General features: G+C 41.0%; 1 protein-coding gene across 2 annotated transcripts in view; it reads right to left on the bottom strand.

The window, feature by feature from the left end:
* Positions 1 to 18,056, bottom strand: part of LARP4B (La ribonucleoprotein 4B) — a 61,475-nt gene extending 43,419 nt beyond the window's left edge. Inside the window, exon 1 of one of the 2 annotated variants that reach the window (XM_076331892.1) lies at positions 17,773 to 18,056. The gene's annotated coding sequence lies outside the window, so the exon portion shown is untranslated. Of the gene's footprint in view, positions 1 to 17,220; positions 17,243 to 17,772 lie in introns of those variants that run through there. The other variant, XM_076331893.1, reaches the window with a different exon arrangement.
* Positions 18,057 to 21,332: the final 3,276 nt, after the last annotated feature.

Here is a 21,332-nt window from a genome sequence, read left to right as displayed (position 1 = left end):
TGAATACATTCCAAAATTTTCAAATAAAATTATGACATTCACCTATGAACTGTTTCAAGTGTCTGTATTATGGGATTAGGCAGAAGATAAGATATTTTGCACACGCAGCTGAAGAAACAAATATACTGACATCCCTGACAGGACGAAATCTTTGGCTTAGATGAACAGTTGCTTATCACTTCATGCTATTGATGTAAAGTCAGCATGAAAAACATGTTTTTGAAAGAAACACATGCACTGTGTCACTGGTATATTCCCGGAAGTCTTTTTTCCTAACACCCTGCCTCTCATCTTGGAATAGAAACTATTTAAGTAAGGGAGAAATGACACAGACAAAAAACCCACACAAAAAAAGAAATAAAAAAGTTATACTGCCCCTCACATACAGTGTTACACACACATGAACATACACAGAGTCTACATGGCAGAAAGTCTGGAATTCATTCAGGATGTTTGTATTTTATAAAATAACCAAAAATCATCCTCGGGACAAAAGCAACTTTTCAAAAGCAAGTATTAAATAGCTAGACTCTGGGCTGCTCAAACCCACGCATGGGAAGCTGTATGCACATTAACACTGCAGAAGGTGTCTAAGCTTCTTGGAGAACGCTTCTGTTAATATTCTTTAAAGAAACTGGTTTTAGCCTTTTAAAATTTTGGATTAATATTTTTCTAAAAAGAGCACAAGACTTCTTAGACATTGTGTTCACTGTGTATGATCTCCACTGCTGTTCATGCTAACCTTGAGCATGCACATTAGTCCAGATTCACAAACTAAAGTCTACTTTACAGAAAGACAAATGTGTTTCAGTCAGCAATGATGTTATCTACTCAGCATTTTGATCCCCAAATCAATGCCAAGGTACTTCTTTGCATCCCTCTACCTCGCCTGCTTATCTTGCATATTCCCATTCCCTTCTAGGATCAGCCTGTCCCCAGTCATGATGCAATCTCTTCCATCCTCTGGTATGTAGTGTTAGCACCAGTACTTTGTAAATCTATGGATTGTGGAAGGAAAACAGCTAAGATCATGTGAGTCTAACAAACAAGAGTAAAATTCCACCACGCATATATCCTTTAAAGCATTTGCTGACTGGCCATCAAGCACAAAATATTCAGCTAAATCATTAATTTTGGCTGAGGGTAGACAACTTGTTAGCCAACTTGACAGGTAACACACGACTGCAATGTGCACATTGCAACTTCAGATTTCTTGGGCAAGCCACCAGCAATCAAAGTGGCACATCATTCTACTGCTTTTCAGAAGCCCTTTAAAGATGAGATTACACAAGACACTTATCACAGGCTAGGTCTAGATTGAAGCTCTAGGTAACTTTGTTTGGATTACTCAGACTAATAATCATATTCTCATTAGTTACACAGATTTGTTGTGATACACACCACACCTTGTGAACAAATTATTTCTAATAACTACAATGTCAAACCCATATATTTAAGTTGCATTTTGATCATTAAGGATCAAAATGACTCTCAAAACAAGTGAGATACTATTATAATCTGTTTAAAGAGGATATTCAACCTGCCTTCTAAGTCCCGTGCTTTTAACAACGATCAGCTATTGCCTTTCTGCAAATGGGTAAGCCATACGGAAAGACCCCAAATGCAGGAGGAGTCTCCTTTGCAATTTTCTTCACTTAGTATGTCACACTGCTACAAGTCCCCAGGACATCAAGTGCTCTGCTGCAAAATCCTATCTGTTGTGATATACTTCAAAACGACTTCATGTGCAGGGCTGTTCTGGAAAGTTAGTGCCATCAACTTTTCCACCACAGAGTTGCCACTTACCAGTCTCTTAAAGCATAAAACTTATATGACTGCAGGCTTCCATGACTATCATGTCAGAGAATACAGTGTTTGTGGAAAAAGCAGTGTGACTTTAGGGAGAGAAACATTTTAAAAAAATAAATCACAAAATGTTAAAGGCTCTTCAAAAGATGTGTTTTCACATGTTTTTCATTAGTATTGATACATATCTTCATACACAAGCTTATTTACAGGAATCACAATCAATATCTGGTAGTACTAGAAACTACAGATCAGGATTGATCATTTGGAAGACAGTTTATCCTCTTTTGATGCTAGTTTAATAGTCAAATTAGCGAGCAAGTTAAATGTGGCATTTTAATAAAGCAATAAAAATTATCATCCCACTGAAGAGTTAACTTGCCCAGCACTTTAAAAGATACACTGAATTGCTGACTGGTAAACCATATCTTTGCATAAATGCACGCTGCTGCAGTAAGTAGGAGACATTCAAGAGAAAAATGCAAGTTGGCAGACCTGTTTGGGATAGAGATAGCAATACCTATGGCAGAATGTTGAGCTGTCAGAAGTGGACTGCAATTTTTTTCATTCAAGTTATGAAAAAAAAAACCCAAACCCACAAGAAAAAACCTTCAGAAGCACACAATCTCTTAAATGAGTTTTTAAATAGTATTTCTAGTCTACAGCAAGCAGATTCACAAGAAAAAATCCATGCCTTCCACAAATTATGTCCAGTCACATAGTCTACAGAATAGCCTGCATTTATGAATTGAAGTACACAATTATAATTTTGTAATATTATATATAATTTCAATTCTGTAAATGTGTATAGTAAATCTTTATTTTTCCTTCTGGCTTGCCATTCAGTCATCACAGAGTAATTAGTCAAGTTCAACAACTTCAGATACATTATGTCAAGAGCAAAGTTACTCTCGAGACATGCAAATGCTTATTTCCAGAACTACCTAATCTAAGAGAAACTGCATGGATTTTACTGAAGCTTATCAAAAGCACTTCAAACTTGGTTTGTAAGTAGGCAAGACACTTATCTCCCAGAAGTTTAAAATACAGGTAAAAACATGTTTATTTAGAAACCACACAACATTCAACCATGAAGTCTTTACTGTCCCCAAAACTGTAATACACTGCTCAGTCTGCTAAATTAGGAAATGCAAGAGGAAGAAGAGCACCTTAATACAGTTGTTTTCTCATTAGTACGAGGATGATGTGGGCAGTAACTCTTCACTAATACTTGTACAGATCTGCGCCTGAGGGCACCTGGTCAGCAGTGGTTAATCTGAGGAGTTACAAGAATATTCTCAGGAAGGACCAAGACCATGTGGCCGAGCGACACAGGTAGCACGTATTTTGTTTTCAGCCTACTGGTTTCCCTCTGCAACATCCACAACCACCTTCACAAATAAAAAGTTGTGGGTTGGGTTTTTTGTTTGTTGGTTGGTTTGTTTGTTTGTTTTTTAAAGTTGACAACATGGTTCTTTACTGGCAAATATTTTCAAATGCATTTTGTTGTAAGAATTCCATCACTTCAGAAGATACCAGATACAAACCAGCAATGGATGACTATACAGATAAATGCACACCACCACATGATCACTCTTGTCTGGGTGCCAAGCCAAGCAGAGCTGGGACCGCTCTCATCCAAAAGCCACACGTGGGTGTTACTGTGGTGCCAACATCAGGCTAACCTTTACACTGCATTTTACTTCAGGTTTAGGTATCTTATAGTACTGGCAGAGTTAACGTTCAACTGTCTGAAGATATTTATATACACATACTGCATCCACATACACAACCTTGCAAACAGCTCGGAAGAGACATCTACTCGATTGTTATACAGCCATCGAAAACCACTACTGCCCTCGCCAACCCCCCCCAAAAACCTCCCTCAAGTGTCACTCCTGATCCTCCCACCTCTGCTTTCATTAGAAGTAGTCTCTAATTTTTCTAATTCATATTCAAAGCGTGCTTTTATGAAGTCTGTTTTGCTGTCTAGAGTTACAAGAGTATGAGTAGCAGCATGCATTCTCTCAATCAAACCAGTCAGATAGATCTGTTATTTAAAAACATGCGTAACCCCAAACAATGCTCTAGGGCCGAGATCTTGCCTGCCAACTTTCAGCCCAGAGTAATCAGCCCTTAAAAAGAGATTTACAAATGCAAGTGCTGACAACTAACTTTCACACTGCAAACAGCAACACCATAAAACAAAAAAGCTCACTAGAATAAAAGATCTTTTCATTGCTCTTCCAGCAAGCACAAACAAAAATAGATTTGAGTTTGGCTTTGTGCAGAATTCTTCCTAGCAAACATTTTAGAAACTTTAAACACAGATTAAGATAAACTTTTCACAAGGCTAATACAGAAATACACTTCCAGTAACATGAGAAAGTGTAAAATGTTTTCAAAACAGAGGTGCACTGTTTAACTTAAGCCTCATAGCAAACTGCCAGTTGCAGGCCAGAAACCCTCTTTCTACTGTCAGAGATAACATACTTTCTCACCATCTTTCACACCATTACGTATCCACAAGGATCACGACACCACAGCAGAAGTAATCAGAGCTACCACAGACTTCAGCTTTGAATAGAGTTTTAGCACCTGCTAAATACATCACATAATTGATAGGAGAAGTAACAGATGCCTTTTCCAAAAGTATGCTATTAATTTAATACCTTAACTCCTGTTTAAACAAAATTTACATTTTTTTTTTAATTACTTTCACAAGTGTTTTGAATACCCAAGGCATATGTAATATGTCAAGAGTTAATCATGTTATCAGTGCAGGCAAAGCTGCTAAGTCAGATACAGCATAGTTAAGCTTAGAGCATCACCAAGAAAAACTGACAAAATCTAATCCTGAAAGGCTGCAAGTTTCCCTCCATCTTAGTGTTATGAGCAGTGACACAAACTGGAGCTTGCAATTTTAATCAGATGGCTGCTTTAGAAGACTTTCAAAGAAAGATTTCAGCTGTTAATGTAAGAGTTGAACCATCATCCCGCTGCATGGGGTACGTTACCATTCCGTAGATGAATAACCCTACAAAGCTGTATCGTTCCGATACAGAAAGCCTGTGACAGAACTCACAGGTTTCCATCTTTCCTTTCAAAGTAGGAAATCATTTTCTTTACAGAGCAGATGTGACAAGCAATCTATCATTCAAAGGATGGCATTATTTAAAAGAAAATATACTGTGCAGTGGTTACATTACAACAGTGGACGAAACAGCTGCGAATGAAAAAAATCTAACAACCCCAAAAAGCACATTTGTTGGTGGCGATCTCTGCAATCATCATTGTGCCTATGTCAGTTGTAAACTCTGTATTGCACAACAGCAATTAAAAAGCTGACATGACATAAATATTTAGTCACAGTATTTGTCTACAGAAGTTAAATTTTGAATACACTACTATTTTAAAAATCATCACAAGGCTCTGAATTTGTTTAACTGCTAATTAGCTAAATAGCTGGGGGAAAAGTTGAAAGTTTCACCTCTGAAGCTTAGTGTGACCCAGAAATTTATCAAAGTCTGCCAGATGAAGGTTTCAAAACGTACATGCATCCAGTGTACATGCCAGCATGGTGGCTGGAAAGTTAGATTTCAAAAAACCTGAGAAAAGTACATTTGTTTCAGTACTGATTTGTTTCAGTTTTCCTTCCTGCCAAGAAAATTGCTTATGCCCGGGCACACCCCAGGCAGCACCCACAACACCACAACTTTTTGGTTCTTGAAGAGGAACATGGACATAAGCACGGGGAGTGAACCTGCAATTGGCAAGTGCAAGGCATTTTAAAACCCACACGGCAACCAGGTGTTAGCAAGAAATGCACTGTGTCAGAAGACCACCTAAACCTTAATGCTGTATGTTTTTAATACTCTGCAATAGAAAATACCAGCTCAAATGGTTTAGAGCTGCTGCTGCATCTACTACACAAGTTTGTTTTTTTTAAAAATGTCTGTTCTTTGTAAGGTTGATAGCCTCCAAAACGGTTCTGCAATTCTATTAATTATCTCTTCAAACAGTCTCTCCTCTAAGAACGGCTGAGATTTCAAGAGAAACAGCAAACCTTGCTATTTAAAGGGAACGCTGCATTTCCTTCTTTAAAGTTCTATGAAACATTTCTGCACTAGGCTTCACAAGCAATTTGCAACTCCATCATTTACTGAGTTTTCTAACTCGCACACAAACCTGCACGATGGAACCGCGCACCAGAACTGATTACTTCGCAAGTCTAGAAATTCAGATCGTTACAGTAATTAGTTGTCCAAGAGATACCAAGCAATAAGTTACTAAACAAAGGTGATAAAATACCAAAGAAACCTGATAGTGGTAAATGATAAGTACTCTATACAGAGGTATATGGAAAAACTCTTTCAGTCAAGAGCAAGAAAAATGGGAAGGGCGTAAAGCTACAGCCTTATTCACTCACCTAATCTCAAACAGGAAGAAAGATTTTGACAGTATGCAGAAGATAACAGGATGACCCCTACCAACAAATAATCCTAATTATCTTTTTTATGTCTAGCCTTTTATGCATTATATTTTAAATATATATGCCTAAAATAAAAGGAAATCTTTTCACTATATTGAAAGGTCTCACACAGTATTTCTGCAGTCCTCTTGCACACCAAGAAGATAAGTTTTACACGCAGGTATTATCTGATGTACACTCAAACATCACTCAAGAAATGGACTAAGTCATCTGTGGATCACATCCTCCTCAATAATGCAATGCAGCAGATGTTTAATAGTATATAACCTAAAAAAACCTTACCATTTAAGAATGCTAGGAGTACCTACCAAGACAGGAATAACCCACTGGGAAGAAATTTTTGTGCCTGATAAGAGCATCATGTGCCTTGAAGACAAGTGTGATTGTGTCATGAGCAGTTTTCAGTTTGCTTACAGCTTGTTCTCAGTTTTCAAATCTGAAGCAGCACTCTCCTGACTGCAGGCTGAAGCACATAACATTAAGAAACCTGACTCATTAATTAACAGGGGTTGCTTCATGTAGTACATCCATCACAAAGCCACAAGCTTGTTTTCCTCACTGTAGGTGGACTAACAGCACACACCCTGCAGGTTATCCAGAAAGATGCATATTTAATTTCTATTATAACTATCATGACAGATAAGATACTCTTTTATCAGATTACTTCAAAAAGTACCAAAATAATTAATTAAAATAAACCCTTCACTCTTCCATTTGTGCATTATCTGAGCAACCCTTCAAATGGCAGAGTTAAAGTTGTTAGCAGCTCAGCCAAACCATGACAATTCTGAAATGAAAGGTGGGATGCTACCTTAATATAAAGCATCTATGATCATAATTCTCCACAACGCCATCCTCTCTTGAAAAGTTGTTTTATCTAGTTGAATGTAGAATCACCAATTCTACATTAATCGCCAAGGCCTACAAAAAGCAGAAAACATCTCACACTGGAGGAAAAAGGTCTTTTATCTTTCTCAGGAAAGAGATCAAGAATTTGCCACTCAAGCACATTAGGCAAGTACCTCATGATTTTCCACTAAAATACTCCATCACCTGCCCTCAGTTAGGCTCATGAGCATTTGACCTCTTCCCTACCTCCCAGCCCTGGTATCTCTTTTTATTTTTGCAGGACAGAAAACACCACCAGCAAGAACAGAATTGGAATAAATTTGAACAAATTTGAACATCCCCCTTTCCTACAGTTAAACAGAGAACTACTCAGCAGTTGCTTGCACACACACTTTACTTCTGGGACCACCAGAAGAGTAGCAGAAGAGAGAGGACACAAGTTAAAAAACTGATGCCATTAACCCTTCCTTCCTTCCTGTTCTGTAGGAAACCATCAGCAGCAGAGTACTGTAAACCAAGTACCACAGTTCTGAATGAAACTTAACAGGTCAATCCATGTCACTCTGCTGCTGCTGCTATTCCTCTTGCCTACAAAGCATCACAGGTAGTTCCTACTGCAAGAGAAATAAAAAAAAAAAGAAAAGAAAAGACAGTAACATACCTGCAGGACTTTCACAAGAGAAATCCCAGCAGAATGCCTGTACTGAATTGAAGAGTGAAAGAACAGGTCAATGCAAACCACTGCTCTTTTGCATTGAAAAAAACCAGAAAACCAATTAAGCCTTAACACAGGGCAACAATGCTTCAAAGTACCTACAGAAGGACAAGCTTGGAGTTCCAGACCCCACACTCTGCACAGCATTTCACATCTGTCTCTGCTTCCAAGCTGTATAATAGAGAATATGTTTGTTAAATGAGCCTAACCATAGAGGGAGACTAATTTTTCATATAATCTTCTAAAAACAGCCAGCCTAAATAATGGCCAAGTATAAAAAAAGAAAAAAACCAAGTTTACGCCTAACATGAGTTAACAGAAACTGTAGAATGTGATGGAAGCTCCCTCCTTCCGCAAGATTTTTTTAAAGCAATACATTTTAAAAACTGATGAGGTTTTCATCATAGCCCAGGCATCATATACTATACTAACCCATTGCTCACATTGATTTCTTGTAACTCTCCCATCCACCTGCATTTACCTGTTACGCTTGACTAAGCTATGAGGCAACAGTCTGTGCTTGCACAGTGTCCAGTGCAGTGGGATTCTCATCTGCAAAGACAAGTCACAGCTGAGGTAATGTAAATAAAAGTGTGGTATTTTTACTAATATACATCATTCTAACTGCTAAAATTGTTTACCTACTACACAAATATTAACTCTAGATGCTTTGGTGTGATCTTTGATAGGCTAATTGCATTTTTCTCTGAAAGTCAAAGCTTCTCAATAACTTCAGATATCTTTATGCCTACAGATTAGCTGGGAGACTATATTCCAGGCTTTTAATGTAATACTGATATTTAATGTCAAATACTGTTCACTGATGCAGAAATTAATTTTTTCACTTAATGCAAACATTAGGAAAGCATCACAAAAATCTGTTCCTGAAGTTTAGCACGATCAAATGCAAAACCTCATCTAATTCATCAACTATCATTATCCATGTTGCTTGTCTGCACTGAGGTCACAAGTTAACAATTGCACAACACCTCTGTACACACAGAAAGCAGAAAACCAAGACACAATTGACTAGAAGCAGCAAACTGAATTGGAAAGAAAATTAAAGCTTGACCTGGAGCGTACAGGGCAGGAGCTGATACCTATTAGTACTAATGACTATGGATTTCACAAAATATTGTTAATTTCTGTACTATTTTTAAATAGGCATTTTCAGAACACTAGATGGTAACTTAAACTCTTAAACTCTGATTTATTTAAAATAAGGGAAACTTTTCAAAAACTTCCACATATTTTCAGCCTATATTACTCCTTCCCATAGTCAACCACGACACCACATGAAGAGATTAACATGACTATCAGAAAAAGCCACATGAAGACTTCTCAGATATTTTTTCCTATAAACTATAGCTCTTCATTTTGACACACATCTTCTTTCCAGCAGGTGAGTTTACTTTGGCACTCTGGATACTAAGTCTGCCTCATTCTATCATATCTTCTCTGAACTCATGCACACATGAGGAATTATTATGCAAGGTATTATCCTTGCATAATAATATATTTTCCTTGTTTACCTTCCCTCCCCACATAGCTGGCTTGCTCTCACTTAACCAAGAGGTTCTTGGGGGTTTGCTTTTCTTTAAAGTATCTACTGAAGGGAAGTCAGAGAGATTAATCTTCCTATTCCGCTGCTGAAGGAAACAACAATTAAGTGTGCTAAGAGCTCACACAGAGCAGTAAAGTTTACAGAAACTTTTGCACTTTCATCATGAGAGGCAGTTTTCATTCTAAGGCTGAAACTGATTCCTGACCTGGAGTGAAAACTAGAAAAGATACTGAACTTCGCTGGCTAACAGACTCACCAGCATCTCAGCATGCCAGTCTCACAGTAAGCGGACCTGTCATTTTAAAAACAATGTTTGTTTCACAAAACAGCTGCAAGTGCTACAATATTTTACTAGCTGCTTCAAACTTTTAAAGCTAAGATGCAGCAACTGATGGTCTGTTTGGCCTTTCCTAATTCTTCAAAGAAACACTAAGTCTTGAAAAGATACAACACATGATAAAGTACCAGCAGCTTTAGCACTTGCTTAGAGGGAACAAGTTAAATGTTGTGCATGAAGAGGGTCAGTTTAGCAATGCTGGGAACAACGAACTTCCTTGTTTCAATTACTGAATGTTCCTCCTCCCGACTTACCAATACCATCTTTTAAGTTTTCCACGTACTTCACTACACCGCTAACCAGAAAGTGGCCAACGCACACTCATGATGCTGCCTGTGACTCTAGGCAGTACAGTTCGCAAAGGTAAAGGAAATAACTAACCCAGCTCTGCTGGGCAGGATTTTACGGACAGCACATTCTTCAGAAAAATTGAGAAGTTGGCAGAAGAGGATGCAGTATTTTATGATGAAAGACAAGACTAAAAACACCACTTGAAGCTATAAGGTTAATATTTAGGGTAGTTCCAAGGGTGAGGCTAGAAGTCTGACGTTCTTTAACAGGTCTTAATAGGCTTATCATCTTAGAATATTGCTATTATTTGGATTCCATGTTTCAAGTCTGCAATCAGTGCTGTGCTTAAGCAAGAGGAGGTCAAAAACTGTATTAGGAACTTCTAGGACACTTAATATTTTTAGTGCTTTGAATTATTCTTTAAGACACACACATAACTTCAAAGCCGATTTGCTAAGTTCTTTATCATCACATTCTCAGACCACACAATAAACGCTTAATTCAGGGAAGCAGAAATCTTACACCAAGGATCTCAAATTCAAATGCATGCAGAACTAGAGTTCTGGAAAAGATTTGATGCAGACTGATGGGACAGCTGTTACAGTGCTCCTAGAATACATCTTCAGTCAGAACAGGTCTGAGAAAAGTGAGAGAGAAAAGGGTCTACACCTACGTTAAGTCGAGGTGAGAGGCATATACAGAACCAAATAAGATGTTCATAGTTACAGTGATAAATGAAAAGGTACAATGACAAGTTTTCTTCCAACATGAATGTACACAATAATCCTTGACTATGCAAAGACTATTTTAATAAACAGTTGTTCTGCAAAACAAACAGCCTGCGATGAACTCCCCTCAGGCTTTGGGGTTCGGGTTTTTTTCAGATGACTTGAAAGGCATTCGTTTACCTAAAATACGTTAGTTTAAGTTTTGAAACATGTTCAGAACCAACTCTAAAGTGAAATTAAACCACTTGCAGAAGCAGCGTCATTTAACTTTAAGGTTTTGCAAGAAGACAAGGAAGCTCACGTTTTTGCCAATGATTATTTCATTAACCTCTTTGCCAAAAATAGAGTTTAACCTAAATAATCCAGTCATTTTAGTATTACTTCCTCTTTTGAAAAAAGTCGCCATCCTCCATTACAAGCTTCACCGAAATCAGAAGCAACTCTTGCTTACTTTTAAAGCACTGCATGAAAGACTATCACCTACTGGGTGCACATTTGTTCACAGTTAGAGCACCCCACCTTTTTAGAGTATCACTGTAATCAAAACTACTGGTAATTCAGGTTTTGACTCACTGTTAAAGGATGGACTGTTCTAATATTTGAGCTTGCATTTAAGAACAATAATTCTTCCTTGCAAGTCAAAATAACTCGGCACAGACCCTCCTAAAAATTCCACTGATTTCTTGAATCCAGGCAGTTAAAATACACAACGTTAATTAAGAAATAGAAAATTATAATCATAACAAAATAGATTATAAGCTAAGCTGCAACACATTCATTAAAAAAAAATCCCCCTCCCTTCTTTATAATACATATCTTTTAGACATCTATTATAAAGAATTGGACAACAACCTTTAAACAGGAACAGGGACACAAACCCAAGATCTTGGAGACATGCCAACATAGGCAATGATATTTTGCCCAAATTGTTTGCCTTGCTGCTTTAAACAGCAACATGTTGACCATTTTCTGTCCCTATCTGTCAGGCAGCAACAACATTGAATGGGAATGAAACTCCAAGATAAGATTGCAAATTCTGCACATATAGGTAGCTATTTCATAAGCTTTGGTCCTCAGCACTTAAAGTAACCGTGCCCCAATGCATTATTCACTTCTGCTCTGTTTTTCTAATTCCTAGAACAAGAATCAGAAACCAGTAAGATACATCAAAACGTTTGAGCATAAACCATCAGCGCCAGGGTATAAAAAAGCAAGCTACTTTGGACATTGGCCTGTTGATTCATCAGTTCCTTGTTTGAACAACAGTCAGAGTCAGACTCTGTTGTGGGGCAACCTGCGACATCACCACAACCTGTGAAAATATGCTTATGGATACCAACACGGACTGAAAACAAAACCATAAAGCTGCCAAGATACTTCACTGTGAAGCTTCTCAAGCACTTCATTAAGTTTCTGACAAGTGAGATTTATCAAACGGTTAAATATTTTTTCCTCAACATAATTACTATTTAACTAATACTTTGTTTCTCAAGATTCTCTGTCAGATCACTGGCATCCTATGATTATAAAATACTTGAAAATAGATTGCAGAACATTAGGTCTGCCGAGAAATAGAGAAACATTTTAATAGAATAATAGAAATCTACAATTTTTTGAAGTAAGTTTGTAACTCCATTACCAAGACAGATGGAAGTCTGCCTTATGAATACAATCAATAAAGTATTAATATTCATCATTGTTGCTTATTTCCAGAAGCTAGCAGGGTAGGGCCGGTATGAAGTTGAGGGAGAATTAGTCTAAGCAAAGGGAAAATACTGTTCTAACACTTGTGCAAGAAAACACGGGAAATCTAAAAATAAAATTAAGCGATACAGTATTCAGACTTGCAAAAAGCCCAGCACAAGCTTTAGATAAAATAACTATGTTCTACAACCACACTCAAAACTCAGTATATTCCTGAACAAGTCCCATGTGAACTACTGACAGCATCCGAAGGTGTAATTTCCAAAGTCTTTATATCACCAGTGCTTGCTATTTTCAATAGTGAAAGTGATATTGGCATTTTAGGAAGGAGCTCCTAACAGATAAAGCAATTCTGGGTCTAATTCATCATAAGTTACCATGCCAGATGGATGTCTACAGATATCTATAGGCATCTATGTTTCTATTTATCTATCTATATGTGCAACAGTCCAGAACTAAAAGTTGTGTATAGCTACTACTACCTTAAATACACGTACACTGAACTTGAGGTATCTATGAACTCTAGATGGCCATAAAGGCAATCCAGAATAAAGCTTTACTGTAGGATATAATCTTGGAGACACTAGCTCCTTACATGCCAACAGCCTTACGCGAGTAACAGAGCTGCTGGAAGTGCAGAGGCGGCAATCCATTCAGCTTATGAACGAATGATTCCTTTTGTATTACATCATTCAACTACCCATTAAGGAGCTGGACTGACGGGATCCAGAATGTGCATAGCCCAGCCCTCCATGGTAAGCGAGCGTTAGAAAAGATTAAGGCTCAAAGAAATTGGTGATTCATCAGGGCGTCAAAACAGCGTTTCCCCAATTCCCTGCAATGTTCTAGGCCAAGTAGCTAACCACATATTAGTAAACCCCGTCAGACTTCCAATTTTGGAGTTAATTGCTGTTCCTGAAACACATAGCCAGACACAAAATACCTGCAGCAGCACACATCACAGAACGAACACTGCCATGGCTATCCTAATCGCACAGTTATGCTGTATTACAGTCACACCTAATTTAAGTACTCCAAAGTACCTCTGTTGTCTGCAGGTATTACTCTGTAGCACCTGCTTCCTAATAGAGGGGGGAACACCCCCCTTTAGAAAGGGTACATAACAGCAACACGCACACAGAACACACAAATGTGAAAGACCAATGAAGAAGATTATAAATCCTTGGCTCCATCACATCACTAAAACTTAAGAAATATCAGCTATGAACCAATTAACAGAATTTGTTTCTCTCTTGCACTACTTTGTGGAACTTAGCTAGATTAAGTTAACCGAACAGGTGGTACAGAAATCATAGAATCATAGAATCATTGAGGTTGGAAAAGACCTCTAAGATCATCGAGTCCAACCATATCAAACTTCAGTATCAACCAAATCAACTTCTAGTCTCCTGTTTCTAACAAGTTCCTCAAACTTACCAGTTTTAGATACATTTTTATCATGAGACAGTCAAAGCCAGCATATCCTTAAAGAGAAAGAAACAGGTTGTTGGAATAGCAATAGGTCTTCTTCAATTATCCAGTATTTACAGCACCAAATTATTTTTATTGACCAGGTGAAATATCACTGAGCTTTATATTCAGAGAAAGTGCTCAGAGGTATTCTATTTCTGTGTTTGACTGTTATGATGCACTAGCTTGCCTTGAATTTTGCACAGAGGAGTTAATACATAGGAAAAGAAAACAGAACTTCCCCAAAGCACTAGCTTACAACTGCATTTACAACGTTTTCAACTGGTATCTTTGATAAAGCATATTACCAGTTCAGGGGAGAAGGGGATGTGTGTGTGTGCAGGTGCGCACGCTTTCTCTTTTCTGAGGTATCACATAAAACTAGCATTATTTCAAAGTTTAAGTTTTACATCACTTTCCCCTCCCTAATTTAATGACTGGCTTACGTGGCGAAATCTACCTGTCTCGATCTTGTTTTATATGGACTAAAATGATAGTATTAGATTCAGCATGCATACGCCTTGCTTTGGGAGCAATATGGTTCAAATACCTTTCTGGGGCCTTTACTACAAGAGTAGCTTTTACTCTCATCGTCTACACAGCTCTCCACATACTATTGCCTCTTACAAAACTGCAGGGGGAGGGGTTAATTTTCTTCCTTACAACGTCCTATTTTGTAACATCCTTCCTTTCCTACTCGTACCTGTATGCCCATTCTGAATGTAAATAGAAGAGACCAGCAATACTCATGTTAGTTTACTATCACTGAATAAATACAGGAATAAATGCAGCGAAAGACTATTTTCAACAGTTATTTCTAAGAGTTACACAAACTTGTTGTCTAAAAATGTCATTTTGCTAGTAAACGCTTGAAGGAACAGAACACTATGTAAACCACATTTTTTAAAATGTCTTACGTCATATAACAGTTCCTCACATGTGCACGTACACACAAACAAAAATCACACTCCCAAAGCTTGATGTTCTCCAGACTTGAAACTGTGTTTCTTTGCTTTCTTCATCTGGCCTCTTTTGCCTTTTTCTCTGTGCCAGCGATAGCCTTCTCAACACTGCATTTGTAAGCTACCTCTACAGCCGCCTTTGCACCTTCCTTCACAGAGCATCTCCAAGACAAGAATGCTCTTCAAGATCAATAAGGCCGCTGCCCTTGACAAAACCTGCTCCTTCCAACACAGGCACAAGAAAAGATAAGTCAAGTGCTCTACATGCTTATTTGTGTACCTTACCTGTTAATTTACGGGAATGTGAATGTCTGATGAATATATACAGGCACCACGGAATTAAACATTAATAGCGCTGAAGGGCCAAAAAGCCACCTAGTTTAAAAAAATTAAACTGATGAAACACATCTACACCTAATTACTTTGTTCTTTACAACTCCTTTCTTGCTACCTTTCAGCTGCCACTTCAGATTTGTCACGCACTATGGCCAGAAACATGCCTTTTCTGTGTCTAGCATGTGCATTTTGTGAGGTAATGTAATAAATATTTAACAAAGAGTTTATATTACCATGCCAATTAAGCTCACAACTGATTTAAAGCCAAAGCCACCGCCAGATGAGAGACTTAAGAGATGCAGCAACAGATCTCCACAGAACATGTAGATTAGACAAACCTGACTGTATTTAGTTTGCATTTCAGTAAAATAAACCAAGTAGTTAATTTCACTCTAATCAAGTAAAACTTCAAAGCTAGAAATTGCCTACATGGTTACCACGTCTCAAAGAAACAAAACCCCCCCAAAATCCCAAAGCCCCCACAACTGCCTCCAGTTCCTGATCTTCCATCTTGCTCTGTATTGAAGCAGATTTAAATTTCAGCCACGTATCTAAACAATATATATGTACTTATCAGTCATCCATACCTTTCTATGTGTGTATTTGCACTAGAGCAAGCCATAAAAAGCAACAAAGGCAGAACACACTTGCGATGACACTTTTATTCCCTTAAGGCGTTTGTGTGTAAACACTTGAAAAAACAGAAAGAATTACAATGGAAACAATTCAATCTAACCCATAACATTGTGTGCACCTAAGGACCCGATTATATACCATGAAAATATACGATCACTTATTTAGGAACATCCAAGAGGTCAAATGTTTTCTATTAATTCATTTATGCAAACCTTTTATTTCAGTTTCAATAACTTTTTTTTCCCCAAAAAATGTAAGACCAATTAAACGTAAGAGTAATTTTGGCTTCCATACACAGATAAATGGCAACACACCTAGAAGACTAAAATTTCCTATAGACATTACATATAAAATATGTGCTGTTTTCTGTATGCGCTTTATCAGGCCTCACCCCAGTTTTCTCCTCCCTTTCACTTCCCGCAAAAAATAGTAATTAAAAGAAATTGGAAAATATCAATGTTGTTTTAACAGCCAGAGCGATTAAGCTGATTAGCTTCATATCTCAAGAATAAACTTGAAGAAATGCTTACAAGTCAGCAGGGAACAAGTGAAAGTTCAACTGATAAAAACAGTTACCAAATCAGAATCAAAACCCTAGAGTTGTGAAATCCCAGCAAGTTTAAAAAAAGAACACAACGTGCTTTGACCTTAGAAAATTTATCCAATCCTTAAAAACCAGCTAAGTTTGACATGAAACTTAAACCACATGAAAGGTTAGAGCCTTTCAATAGCGATCTTGAGGCAGTACTTCAGAAAGATTCCTACTCCAGTTTTACTAAGGACAATTCAGACGGAGGCCAACAAAACTAGGCCAGAGACAAGATCGGAAGCCAGAATTCCCATGGTTTTACCCCAACCGTGACTCAAGTTTAAACAGTGGTTTTGAAACCAGCTCTTTCCCTGTGGCCACAGGCAAGTCTTAACCACTTTGCCTCAATTCCCTTACCTGCAGAATAAAAATAATCATACTTATCTGCCACAGAGGAATCTTGAACAACATTGTTTGGCAACTGCGCATCTGTTTAAACTGTGGACAAAGCTACGTAGTAATTTTGAGCATCTGCACGAACTGAAACCGAGAGTGAAAACAACTTAGCTGAAGCAGCCAGCGAAGGCCCAACGACAACACAATCCTAGGGGCAAAACACTGCTTGTTTGGCGGCTGCTTGTGCAAGCAGCGCTTCGTAACCTGCGAGCACAGCGGGCCCGCCACCTCCTGCGCGACTAATTCCCCTAGTCGGGACACAGCCTCCCATGAGAAGTCAGCGCTGCCCCGCGCCTGCCTGGAGCGACCGGCGAGGGGCTGGCACCGCCTGCGCCTGCCGCTTACTCCAGCCGTGCTCTTCGAGAGGGGGGTCACAGCTCCCCATCCGCCGAGGGCGGACAGCCGGAAAGCGCTACAAAGCCGGTGTTTCAGGCACGCCGTCGCACCGCTCTCCCCTTCCCCGCTGTCTCCAAAGGCGCTCGCACCCGCTGCCCACGGAGATCTTCGGCAACGCTAAACCGGCGCGGGGGGGCAAAGCTCGCCCGGCCCCTGCCCGGCCACCACCCGGGGCTGGGGCAGCGAGCGCCGCTCGGCGAGGCCGCACTGCGGGAGCGGCCCCGGCGGCCCAGCCCGGTGACTCGCCCTGCCCCCCGCCACCATCAAGGCCCCGAGCCGGGATCCCTCCTCCTCCCTCCTACCGCTCCCCCGGGAACCGCCTCGGGCGGGAAGATGGCGGCTCCGGCCGCCTCCCCGGTGCGAGGGGGGTGGCGGGTGGCGGAAAGGGGGGGTGTCTCTCCCCCTCCAGCCCCGCCATTCCCCCTCGCGGGGGAGGGGGAGCGGCCCAAGCGGGCGCCGCCGCCGGGAGGGCGCGGGCGCCGAGAGGCCCCTCGCACTCACCTGTCACCAGCGGCCGCCGCCGCCCTCGGGCCGGGCCTCGACGGGGAGAAGACGGGCGGGCACGGGGGGAGGGGGGGTCTCCGCTGGCGCCGGGGCCTCTCGCTGCGCCGCCGCCGCCGCCGGGGCCTCGCCGCCGCCGGATGCCAGGAGAAGGAGAGCGGAGCGCGGGGCGGGGGCCGGGAGGAGGAGCAGGCGGCGGCAGCACAGCGGGGAGGGGGGCGCGGAGGAGGAGGCGGCGGCGGCGGCTCCGGGGCCCGAAACGTCTCCGAGCCGAGACTCAACCACCCGCTCGCATGAGAGACCCGCTTCCGGCTCCCGGCGGAAGTCCCTCCTCCGCCGGCGGAAGGGATTGGCCGGCGGCGCCGCGCGGAGCGGCGCGCTCTGCCGGCACCCGTGCCCACGGATTGGCGGAGGAGGTCCCGCGCGCGGCGTGACGCGCGGCAGCACGTGACACGCCTGACGTCACCCGCTCTGAACGAGCGCGCGGAGGCGGGCCGACGCCGCCCGCCCACCCGAGGCTTTTTGTCGCCTCGCACGCGCCGTAGCTCCGCCGGCGGGGCGGGGCCAGGCTGGGCGGTCCGGTCGCCTCAGCCGCGGCCTTCCCCGGCGGCACCTGCCGGTTCTCCCAGCGGCCGGCCCCCTCCGGGCCGCCCGGCACGACCCCCGGGTCGCGTCCATCCCTTCCCCGGTGACGGGGAAGCGGCGCCTCCCGGCCCGGTGGGCACCTTGTGTCTGGGGGGACCGTCCAGCCTCCCCCGGGAGCCCTGACGGACCTTCGCTGCGGCGCTCGGGGGAGCGCGGCCCGCCCATCGCGGCAGGCGCTCAGCAGGGTTTCCCTTTCAAACTGAGAAGGGACAGAATTGGTCTCAACAGCTTGCCCTTGTGGCGGCGAGGTCAGGCAGCGTGCCTTACCGGCGCTTGCCTTTACTGAGGGCTGCAAGCCTAGGGACGCTTTCGGGCCTTCCCGTTGACGTAGGGCGTGCTGTCGCCGCCTGAAGCGCTGTCGCAACGGCGATGGGTGGATCCAGATGCCTGTCCAAAATTACAGACCCTACCACAGAATATTCTAGCCCTTAATACAGCAGCTTCTGTGGAGTAAGGCTGAGTAGTTGTGGCTTCAAAAGGAAGTGATAAATAGGATTTTAGGGGAAGAATATTTCATGAAAGAGCCGCCTGTTTCATGTGGGTTATGAAAGCCGGGAGGCCATTCTCTCGGTAGGACTCTTCTGACTTCTTGGCCTCAGTTTAAGAAGTTGGGGAATAGAGTGTATCTTCAGTTATATAAAACTGCAGTGAATTCCAAGAAATTCAAGAGTTCCTTTGTTTGACCAAAGAACGAACAAGTCTTGTCAAACAGTTCTAGTTATTTAGTACAGATCATAATTTGTTTTTAACTACAGTTAATTAGGCATATGGAAAACGTGGTTTCTTCTAAGGACTTAAAAAAAAAACCCGCTAGAAAGAATTGTCTTCCGGGGCTGCTCCCAGCCCTCAGCTTGCCATCTACCTCAAACGTGGCAAAACTACATCGCCTCACAACCAGCTGGCAATAATTATCTGTACCATGCGTTGCTGCCTATCTTTGCATCTCAGAAATGAATCCAGATAGGGCTTTCTGGATCCTGTTTTTAATCTTTACTGATAAGAGTCATATTCCTGCCTTCAGGGTACCTGCTAGAAATTCCCATAGAGACAACACTGCAATTAACTTAGAAGACCTATTCCAATGACACCCAAGTACCCTTTGGAACTGTTTTCAAGGTCGCTGTATTGTTCCAAATCCCTAGCTAGTAGAGGCAATAAAGTGCATCGTCGTGCCCGAAATGAAGTCAGGTCTTATCAGACATGAAACTTTACTGTTCATCCGAGGGAAGTGTGTCTGAGCGTTCGTTCTTGGGCAAACAAGTGCTTCTGTGAGCACAGGTGGTGTTTTCCTTAGTAAGTTGTTTCGGTTTTACAGAATTGTTATGAGGAAGAAACCCTGAGCAAAGGAAGATGGCTAGGGTAGAGCCTGATCAGGAAAAGGAATAAAAGTTAGCTTTGAGCACAGGTATTTAGAAGGACAGAAGATACTTCAAGCAGAGCAGGAAGTACGGCTGATCCATTAGGTGGTCACCATGCAGCTGCTATATAAAAAATTGATTACTTAAAAGTCTAAAACAGTGAAACAATTGCTATTCCTAATTCTTTTTCTATTTTATAAAGGAGCTCAATATAATTTTGTTCTTTAATGCCAGACTATTTTTCAGCAGACTACAGTTCTTGTCAAGAAAAGGAAAAAAAGAAAGGTCTAATTTTAAGCTCTTGAACATCACGAGCCCCATTATATCCTTGTTCTAGAGGGACCTCAACATTCCTGATACTTACCCCTTTAGACATACAGTCTTCATGTCTGCCCCAAAGCCGTACCCCCATGCAACACTTGGGGAGAAAACCAAACACATCAGACCAATAAGAAGGCTGCACTGTATCAGTCCTTCTGCTAACTTGGGGTTTATGATTGCAGAGCTCATCTTCTCCCTTTCTGTAACTGAAGGAGTGTGTGTGAGAGAGAAAACGACTGATTGGTGTTGAAGACTAGGACATGGAGACAGCCTCACTGTAGGTAGGAGTTTTCTTTAATGGATAGGGTTTGTTCTGTTTGTTTGGGATTTTTTCCCAAGGCAGCTTAACTGTGTTATTAAAGGAGAAAAATACCCTGAGACTAAATTTTTTAAAAGCCCAGTGTTACAAAAATGTTATCTATTATAGACATATCGATATATGTTTGGTTTATGATTTTTATTTCCTTATTGTTAAGTTTTATTGTCGTTGAGTAACAGTCAAACTAGTGCACTTTTTCCATAAACACGAGTTTTCTACTTGCCTGGGCCACTTCTAATTCTCTCTCAGTGTGGGGGATGTAGAAATTAATCACTGAATGCTTACATTTTTTAATGGCACACTGCTGAGATCAAAGAGATTTGAGTTTTTCCTTGGTATGCTGGTAGCTGAGGAATGTGTGCACAAATATGAGTAAAATATTACAAATCGACAATGGATGCTGTGTGGTAATAGAAACTACTCCTATTTTTTATACAGCTCAAACTCAGCAGTCTAGAGAGAGAATGCATCTCTGAAGGAACAATGTGCGTGAACAATAGGATTGTTAGTCCACAAAAATCAAGCAAGATTAGACTAACTAGTTGGTTCTTTCTTGATCTGTGGTCAAACAGATGTAGAAGGGACTATGTATTAGTGATATATTGTTAAAATTATATTTTGTAAGGTTTTTTAAATCGGGATTCCTAGTTCAGCAAAAAAGAATGAGGTATTTAGTATACTTTAAGATAAGTCCTTATGAAGAGGAACTGCAAAAAATACAGTATTCCTAGAAGCTAAACCTAGAATTGAGCAGTTAGAAACTCAAACCCTTAAAAATCACTAAATGTACTGGAATGCTTGGGCTTTACAGTCTTTATGTTTTCCTCTAAGTATAATACAAAGGATACTATTTCCTTTCTCACAAGAGCATAGAGGATTAATTCATTAAAATTTGTGAAGCACTCAGGTGACATGAT

The sequence above is a fragment of the Aptenodytes patagonicus genome, chromosome 2, assembly GCF_965638725.1.
Source record: "Aptenodytes patagonicus chromosome 2, bAptPat1.pri.cur, whole genome shotgun sequence".
Lineage (NCBI taxonomy): Eukaryota > Metazoa > Chordata > Aves > Sphenisciformes > Spheniscidae > Aptenodytes > Aptenodytes patagonicus.
Note: the sequence above shows the minus strand (reverse complement) of the source record. Positions and strands in the feature narration are given on the sequence as shown.